The sequence below is a fragment of the Sorex fumeus genome, unplaced genomic scaffold, assembly GCF_029834395.1.
Source record: "Sorex fumeus unplaced genomic scaffold, SorFum_2.1 ptg000039l, whole genome shotgun sequence".
NCBI lineage: Eukaryota > Metazoa > Chordata > Mammalia > Eulipotyphla > Soricidae > Sorex > Sorex fumeus.
This window is the reverse complement of record NW_026606096.1, coordinates 12,486,183-12,495,804: the sequence shown is the minus strand read 5'-3', so window position 1 is coordinate 12,495,804 and position 9,622 is coordinate 12,486,183. Positions and strand designations below refer to the sequence as shown.

The following is a 9,622-nucleotide window of genomic DNA, read 5'->3' as shown; positions in this document are numbered from 1 at the left end:
CTGAGAAGCCAAGGAAGAGAAAGCAAACTGGACAGTGAATGTCACCCATACTAGCCTGAGAACTTGGGCCACTTTCATTCTTAACCAGTTTAAGTTTCCTAACAATCACAGGAAGTATATTCTCTAATCGTCTCTCCATCACAGAGGAGAGGGTAGCACAGCGTGGCAAAGACTTGCTTCTGCAGCCAGTAAGAAGCTAGACCAAGATCCACATCCACACTGCCTGGTTTCCAAGCCCATACTCTCCCTGCTAATCTGTCACGCCTCGTGACTCAGCATAAAGAGCCCAGCATCTGTCACAGGGATTTCAAATGCTGCCATTTCTGGCCATACGACTCCTGTCTTATTTCTCTTAGCCTTAATTTCCTTATCCCCAAAGTGGTGCTTGTTATTGATATTATCATTTTAATTATCACTAGAGAATGAGACAAACAAAAAAAGTGAAGAAAGACATGATCCATGCAAGCACACAGAGACAGAAAATCCAAAGATGTAGGTCAGCCACAAGAAATGACTCAATTCATCTGGTCAGCTAATTGTAGTCATGGCTGGACAAAAAAAAAGAGTTTGTTCATTATTGTTTCAGGAATCTTTCCATTGGTGAGCATTTTCCTGGCCTATTTAGGTAATCCTTGCCCATGATAACTCTAGGATCCTTCTTTTCCAATTTCAGTTTGCTAGCTTCATTCTCTTTTGTTCCTATATTTCATCTAGAAAATCCCATTGGATAATGCTTTTTATATTTTTGGCAAAGGACCTTTATATTCTTCAAAGAGGAGCTCCTACAAGGCAGCTCATATAGAGAAGGGACCAGCAAGTAAAGGATGCTTGAAGGACCCGCTCGGGATGGGAAATGTGTGCTGAAAGTAGACTATAGACCGAACATGATGACCACTTAATACCTGCATTGCAAACTACAACGCCCCAAAGGGGGGGGGGGGGAGAGAGAGAGAGAGAGAGAGAGAGAGAGAGAGAGAGAGAGAGAGAGAGAAAGGGGATCCACCTGCCACAGAGGCCGTGGCAGCGGAAAGGGTGGGAGGGGGATTGGGGGTTGGGGGGGAGACCAGGGGGGTTGGTGGGAAGGATACTGGGAACATTGGTGGTGGAGAATGGGCACTTGGTGGAGGGATGGGTACTCGATCTTTGTATGACTGAAACATAAGCACAAAAGTTTGTAAGTCTAACTGTATCTCATGGTGATTCATTAAAAAATAAAACTTAATCAATTAATTAATTAATTTTTTTAAAAAAGGGAGCTCCTATATAAAATGGATGGTGAGGGGGGCTGGGAGGGGCACGGGGGGGGGCAAACTCAACCTTTCTTGCTGACTAGGATCACTCCATAGCATAATTCCAAGTTACCAAATATCCTCTTCATACTGAGGATGAAAATGGTATGAAATGAAGAAAGTGAAGGAGACAGCATGTTTGGAAAACAATAGACACCATTCTCAGCAGGGATGTCATAAAGAATTTCATGGAGCACTCATGAAATTCTTTCACTTGGTCACTTGACATCCCGCTATTCAAACTTTAAGACCTGAAAAATATACTGTTCTTGAAATGAGCACAGGAGACCCAGGAAGAAGAAGCCATTTCATTATTATTATTATTATTATTATTATTATTATTAGTGAATCACCATGAGATACTGTTACATACTTATAAACGTTCATTTTTGCATTTCAGTCATACAGTGATCGGTTACCCATCCCTCCACCAGTGCCCATTCTCCACCACCAATGATCCCAGTACCCCTCCCACCTTCCCACCCCCTCCCCCTCTCCACCCTGCCTCTGTGACAGGGCTTTCCCTTTTGTTCTCTCTCTCCTTTTGGGTATTGTGATTTGCAACCCAGGTATTGAGTGGCCATCATTTCTGTTTAGTGTGCTCATATGCTAGCTTACCTCAGCATTGGATCATACCTGACAGAAGTGCTGGATTTGTTGTCATTACTAATTGCATGATGGAACTGAAATGTTTTCCCACATATTCTGCTTTCTAAAGTAAGCAGCTGCTTTGGGTTGATTGAAGAAAATCAGTCCAAACAGTAAAGTAAATCAGGGTAAATGGCTATAAAAAAATGACAGAAAGGAAACTTAAGAAGTCACTCTCATCTCTTTTCTCTATGGCATCAAAGTCAATTTCTTTCTTATCAATCTCTTCCAAATGCAGTCAGCAAAACATATAGTTCTAATTCTTTTTTGGGGGGGTATTTTTAACTCCTCAGTGAATGTTTTTCTTTTCTAAATTCTAAGCCTAGTTCTTGCCAATTGCTTTCCTTTTCAATTTTTTTTAATTGAGGTGGGATGCCACACCCAGCTCTGTTCAGGGGTTACTCCTAGCTCTGGGCTCAGGGATCACTCCTAACAGGGCTCAGCGAACTATATAGGGTGCTAGAGATTGAACCTGAGTTGACCGTGTGCAAGTAGGGTGCCTTACCTGCTGTCTATCTCTCTGGTCCCACCAATTCCTTTCTAATGTATTCAAAAGCACATAGATGTCTAGTCCCACAACAAGATGACATTTCAATTAAATCCAATTTAAAAATTATGCAAAATAGAAGACATCGGTGAACCCAAAGAGCTCGATTTAAGAATGTATAAAATACTTGAATAGTCACGTCACGAAGAATATAGAAATACATGAATAATAAATACATCAAAGTGTTCAAGGTTAGTGAGAGCCGAGAGCGAGCGTTCCTGGGCGCTGTCGTTGCGCGCGCCGCCTCCTGTGTTCCGAGCGACCTAGCGGACGCCGAGCGGGCGAAGATGTCCGAGTACATCCGGGTCACGGAGGAGGACGAGAACGACGAGCCCGTCGAGATCCCGTCCGAGGACGATGGCACCGTGCTGCTGTCCACGGTCACGGCGCAGTTCCCGGGCGCCTGCAGCCTGCGCTACCGGAACCCCGTGTCGCAGTGCATGCGCGGCGTGCGCGCGCCTGGTGGCCAGGGCGGGTTCGGGAACAGCAGGGGCGGCGGGGCGGGGCTGGGCCACAACCAGAGCAGCAACATGGGGGGCGGGATGAACTTCGGCGCCTTCAGCGTCCACCTGGCCATGAGGGCCACGACCCAGGCCACCCTGCAGAGCAGCTGGGGCATGATGGGGATGCTGGCCACTTCATCTTGTAACACATCATCAGACAAAAAATTCATTTTCAAAAGAGATTTGGTATTATAGCATTTGTAGAGAACAGCCAACATAAGCAACAGGTTCTCAACAGCCTGCAATGCAATTCCTTAAACATCATTATAAAGAAATTAATGTAATAAAGTAAAAAAGAAAACACATAAATACCTTTGTGATAAAGATTCAAGAGAAAAAGAATGAGAAATTATCCTGAATTGCAAAAGAAAAATTTGCTGATAACCTTTTAAGTCCTAAATAAAGAGAAGTTCTCTTTAATCAGACCACTGCATTCTCAATGTTATATACAACATAATTTTAACAAGATTACAGCATATAACAACATACAACAATATAACAAAATCAAAGATGTAATCATCTACTTCCTGGAAGAAGAGGCCAAGCCTGTAAAACTTAACATGAACTATTCCCAAAACAAACTAATATGACCTCCACTAAACACATTTTAGATCTACCACTGACATTTAGTTAAACCACCGAATTTTCTTACCTCCTTCCTTTTTCATATTTCACATTTCTTATTTCTCTAATTTTTCAACATGTGAGTTCTGAAAAGACCTCAAATTTTGTCAGAAAAACAGTGCCTAATCCCTGACCAGAGAAATTTACTTTCATATTTCTACTTTAGAAAAAAAATCATTAAGATTGTTGATCTTTAAGAAAAATAGAAAAAAAATTGTTTTCTGCGGCCAGAGAAATAATACATGGATAAGGGGATTGGCCAGCATTCAGCTGACCACGGTTTTATCCCAAGTATTACATATGGTGTCCCAGAGTTCTGCCAGGAGTGACCTCTAGTGCAAAGCCAGGACTAAGGCCCTAAGCACAACTGTGTGTACCCCCAAAACAAAATTAAACAAGCAAAAGAAACTTTTCTGTTTTTCTAAAATAAAGCACTCCTCTGAATTTATAACCGATTTCTGTGTCTCTCTTATTCTCTAGCATTGCTAGATACTGAACCGGCAGCATGATTTTACACCAAAAATCAGCTTAGCATTTAGAAATGATTTATGAGACACTAAATTCATAATTATCATAATTATAAAATACCTTAAAATTTAAATATTTTCAATTAAAGTAAATAAAAGCAAATAACGCAAAAAAGCAAACTTCAATTTAGCAAAGTTACATTTTCGTGCGTCTTTTTTTTTCATAAAATGTTTCTTTTGGAAATAAATCGATATTCAAACAAAACACTCCTATAAATATTGGCACTTCTCTGGGATCTTAGAGTAGAAAGAACTCTTTCCAGATAGCAGAAACTAAAGGAGGGTAGAAAGGGAGGAGCAGGAGTATCGGGTTCCTAACACTTAGGAAGAATGAAACTCTAATAAGTAAGATGCTAGAGCAAGGTTTGAATCTCTTCTCTGTCCACAATGCTGCACAATAGACCACACACCCATCTCAGAAACGTTAAGCAAGCGAATCTCTTCTGAAATACTTAATTAAAAAGGGTTTGCCAGGAAGACGCTAGTCTCCCTAACTCCATTCACCTGCCACAATAATCCTTAAAACCAAAGCTTCGAAAACAAGACTGAGAGTGAGTCTCGCTAAGCTGCCCCCTACCCATACCATTGGGTAACAGAACTTGGGTGCCTCTCTGCCTCCGTGGGTCATGTCACTTTCTGGAGTTTAAGAAGTTCGCTTTACACGGGGATAGCTGTCACACTCACCTTTGCGCGCAGCACCCTTCTCCTATTTTAAGTCCCCGGTTCTCAGTCCCTCCTGGAGCAGAAAACCAATTATCTCTCGCCCAAGCTTGCTTGAGCCTCAGTAAGATCCAACTCCACAGTTAAGAGAAAACCTGACTCAGGTTGGAGCGCAGAGGCGCTAAACCCAAGACAAAGGTTGCCCAGCTGGTTGACAGCGCCTCCCCCGCCCCCCAGCACCACCCTGGACCATAGGTGCGGGTCCCCTTCCAGCCCGCACGAGTACCTCGCAAGCCTGTCCAAGGGGCTGTCACTGATGCCGCGCTTTCCGAGGGGTGCGGCTCTGTGACTAGTGTGGAGCTGGTGTAAACAGCGCGCCTCGCACTGGGCATCCACCAGAAAGGACTCGCGCGCGCGGAGCGGGCGCTGGGATGCAACAAAGGTAACTAGCCAGGGCAGGAGGCTCCCGGAGCATCCACTCTACCGAGCTGAGCCTGCCGCCCGCGAGTCGCTCCCAATCCCAGCTCAGAATCCCAGCCAGAGGCATCATCCACTCCTCTCTGGACCCGCCAGCAAAGGCACCTGCTGCCGGGTCTGGTGCTCCAGCAGCGCTCTAGAGCTCAAGCTTCCCTCGGGTTCGGGGACACACCTGCCGGGACACCCGGCCCGGGGGTGCGGGCTCACTGCCAGGCCGGAAGGCGCAGGGCCATCACTCACCCGCGGAGGGCGAAGTCGCTCAGGCGGCCGCCTGCAGGCGTGCAGCCAGCAGCCCCGAGCGCTGGCATCTCCCCATCCTTTGTCAGTTGCGGGCGGAGCGCTTGTGCGAGCTCGCGGCCGTGCAGCTGGGTGGCAGGCAGCCCGGCTGGGGCTCAGCTTCCCAGCCCTCTCCCCTCCCCGCCTCCCCCTCCCCTTCTCAGTCCCGCTCTCGGAGCCCGCACTCACTCGGCTCCCATGATGTCATCTGGTGGAAATCTGCCATGCTCAAAGACTGGAATAATCCAGCGCTCACGCGGGGAACACCGCGCGGGTGGAGGCGGCGGCACAGCCTCCAGGTGGACCCCGCATCTCCTCGGCCAGATAACTGGAACCGAGCGCAGGACAGGGGAGGGCTCTGCGAATCCTGATGGCCTGGTGGGAGTGGTGGGGATAGCGCTGGGAGAAAGGGTGAGGGTCACTCTCAGCTGAGATTGCTAACTTCAAGGATACACTTGCTAGCAGAAGCCCAGAGGAAGGAGAAAGTTTTTTTTTTTTTTTTTTTTTTTTTGTTTTTTTGTTTTTGGGTTTTTTTGTTTTTGTCTCTTTGGAAGCTCCAGAGCTCAAAGAAGGACATGGACACCTGTGCTGCAACCAGGAGGATAATTGAACTGCTGGTGGCCTGGAGTCCTTGCTTGCCAGGGAAAGTTTGGGATGGCAAACCGGGAAGTGCCAGTGCCAAGCAGCTTAAAAGGGTGGAGAAGGAAGGACCGCTATGGGAAAAAGACTGAACTGAAACAGTGAGAAATTTGCTGGTAATTGTGACCTCTGAAACTAACAAACGATTCCCATAAGATAGAACCCAATAGCTGAAATTCACCAGTATTTTAAGTATTGCACCCCCCTCTTCTTCTTCCCACCAAATATTACTGAGCATTCCAAAGAGAAACTTCTTTCTAAATCTTACCCAAATGGTGCTTTCTCTGATGAAACCGTTTAAATCACAAGAGGTTCCTTATGAACCATGAAAAATGTGATGTAAATTCTTCTGTTACTCAAGGTTGCTTATAACATCAATTGATGCTTTGTTAGAGATCTTGGCAAACAGTTTCAGTGCCTCTGAAGATTCTCCTGAATTAATGGCCATACGCGCATGCGTGCACTCACACATGCGCGTGCACACACACACACACATACACACACAACCACAAGCACACATCCACGGAAAATCTTAGAGTCAGAAATACATCTATCTTGTGCGACTTGATGTTGAAAACTCCATTAAGAGAGGACCCCCAAAGAGGTCAGTGTGTGCTTTAATGTTTACAATAGTCTCTTAAAGTTCCCACTAACTACCTACCACTATTATTAGGAAGAAACTTAAGATTGCAGAGAACATCAACAGTCAGTGCAGGCTGGTTAGGAAGCTGAACCCAAAAGCAGCTGGGTAGGAATGTGTGGCTTTTCCACGAGAGTTCATGGAACATCATTCTTTCAAAGCATAAAAATTGAGTATAGCATTTATTAAAATGTGGGTAAAATTAGAGTTCCCTTAACCTCTATAAATAAAAAGGACTTATGATAATAATAACTTCAAGGCTAGTCCACTGAAAGTATTCTGAGGAAAAGATAATAAAATAAGTGTTAAAAAGTAGACTTAGAAATTAAAAAAGTGAAGACAATGGTACATGGAGTTTAGAATTAATTTAGAAAATCTGAAAGTACTAACTTGCGTTTATTGATTTTCAATGTTAAAATCTTAATATGCATCAAATTATTGATATATTACTAACATATGTTTTATATATTTCAGCATTCTATCAGTGCCCTTATTTTATTTTAGTTTTTGTACTTGGGCCATACCAGGCTGTACTCAGGGCTAACTCCTGATTCTGCTTTTAGGGATCACTCCTGGCTGGACTTCAGGGACTATATGAGGTGTGGGGAATCAAGCGAGGATCAGCAGCATGTAAGGCAAGAACCTTAACTACCTTACCATTAATGCTCTTTGGAAAAAAAAACACGATCACTTACTTTAATGTTTTGTGCAACATCATATGCATTTTTCTTGATGACTGCATACATATTAGGCATTTTGGTAGTCAATGGTGGCTCTCCTCAGTGGTATGCAGTCTTTCATAATTATAAGGAGTTATTTGTATGAAGTTACTGTCAAACCAGTAAGAGTGCATTTTCAGAATTGTTGGTAACCTGGACATGTTTTTCCCAAATAGCCTTGCCTCCCTCTGTGACAAGGCCCTACTTGCTCATATTCACCTTCATGACTGTACCTTTGGTGAGAGCACCAAGGCAGCATAGAGTGAAGATGAAGGATCTTTTTTACACCAAGTGTTGGCAGGCAAAAGGTAACTTTCAGTTCAAGATGTGTTACAAAGCCTTTTTTGAAATGTAAACCCATTGGCCTAATGGTAAAGGTAAAGGTAAAGGCCCTCCCGTTGACCGTCGATTTGCTCGAGCGGGCCCAGTAACGTCTCCATTGGAGACTTTGTTGTTACTGTGTTTGGCATATCGAATACTCTCGTAGCTTGCAGGGCTCTCCAGAGGGGCGGAGGAATCAAACTCGGGTCGGCCATGTTGGCCACGTGTAAGGCGAACGCCCTACCCGCTGTGCTATCGCTCCAGCCCTTTGGCCTAATGAATTTTTCAAATTTATGTTTCTTGTGAAGCCATCAACAACAAAGTAAACTTTAGTAACCATCCTCATTCATGCTTTCTTCTTTCTCTTTCCTGTCTGAATAATGTTTAATACTTCTGTTTCTCCTTGGAGATGAACTTCCCAATTCCCTGCTATTTATTTGTTGTTCTTTTTGTTTATTCATATGGAAAAGGACTTTATCCCTCTTTCCACCCAGATATACAGGTATGGCTTCTTGTACTGTCTTTCCATCATTCTTTCCTTTGGGAATTCTCCTTTCATGCATCTTAACAGTCTTTTTCATTTGTATTTTTTCAGTACTACACTGTTTACCTTTTTACCTTTACACTGTTTATGATAGAGCTTAGCCTTCAGGCCAATCATCATTTTTGCTTTTTTTAAAGGCTCTTAAGCCTCTTGATCTTCTTTCTCTTTTTCTCATGGAAATTCAAATAACATCCATAGTGCCTAAGGTGTTACTCAATACATTCAGTTTGTGGCTTTGTGATGGCTTCAGGACTTTCTGGTAGAGCTGCCCAAGTATCCAAAGTACTGAACTTTTGGCATTTGAAACTCATGAGCAACTAATGTTCTTTTTAAAGTTTATATGTTTTGGATAATCATTTATTCTTTTCTTTAAATCAAAATACAAAAGAACTTATAAAACTCAAAACATCTTTTAGAAAGAAATAATTGAATATATAAAATAATAAAGATTTTTTTAAAAATCAGGGTAACAAAAATAAACTATATAAAAAACTAAGGTAAGAATTTGATAATATAAGCAATGAGTATCTTTGAGAATAAAAAAAGATCTAAAAAATCTAATTGCTAGAAAAAAGGAATTAGGACAGCTAATGGTGCTGTTCTAAGTATATCAGAAGGTCAAGTTGTAAATCTTCTCTCCTAGATTGTTTCTCTAATGCTCCATCTATCTTCATTGCCCTGGATTATCATACCGTTCCTCTGCATTCTCTGGGCTTACAAGTTTGGAGACAAGAAGAAGGTCATGGGGAATTAGCAGGTCTGGCTACTTAGACAAAAATAAAAGGCATAATTGTTGGGTTTTAAAAATACATAATTTTGTTCTACAGAATTAAAGCAAATCCTTTATCTTTGACTTTATAGAAAATTAAATGCATTCCTAGGTACTCACTAATTTAATCCTATGGAAAAAAATCTTCAGTGATACGTAGAGGAATCTGACCTTCATGAAGAGCTCTAAGGTCCATGTTATGGCCTTCACTGTTGTTCTTGATTTTAGGAAAGTGAATTTACTACATCTCCACAAGACCTTCCTTCGCAGTACTTACTAACATACAAAGATCCTTTCTTATGTTAGTGACATTTCAACTTCTAAAGTCTGTTTTTAGCTTTGTTTGTAAGTTTTAAGCTATGCTGTTTGATTAGTTAAGATATTTTTATTCAAATGGATAAGAATTATAAATAATGAACTAAAGCATCTAATTTTGATA

The 9,622-nt window shown here is 42.6% G+C and overlaps 1 pseudogene; it reads right to left on the bottom strand.

Annotated features, from left to right (window-relative positions):
• Positions 1-5,803: 5,803 nt before the first annotated feature.
• Positions 5,804-8,725, bottom strand: LOC130028111 (ribosome biogenesis protein NSA2 homolog; annotated as a pseudogene).
• Between the last annotated feature and the right edge of the window lie 897 nt (positions 8,726-9,622).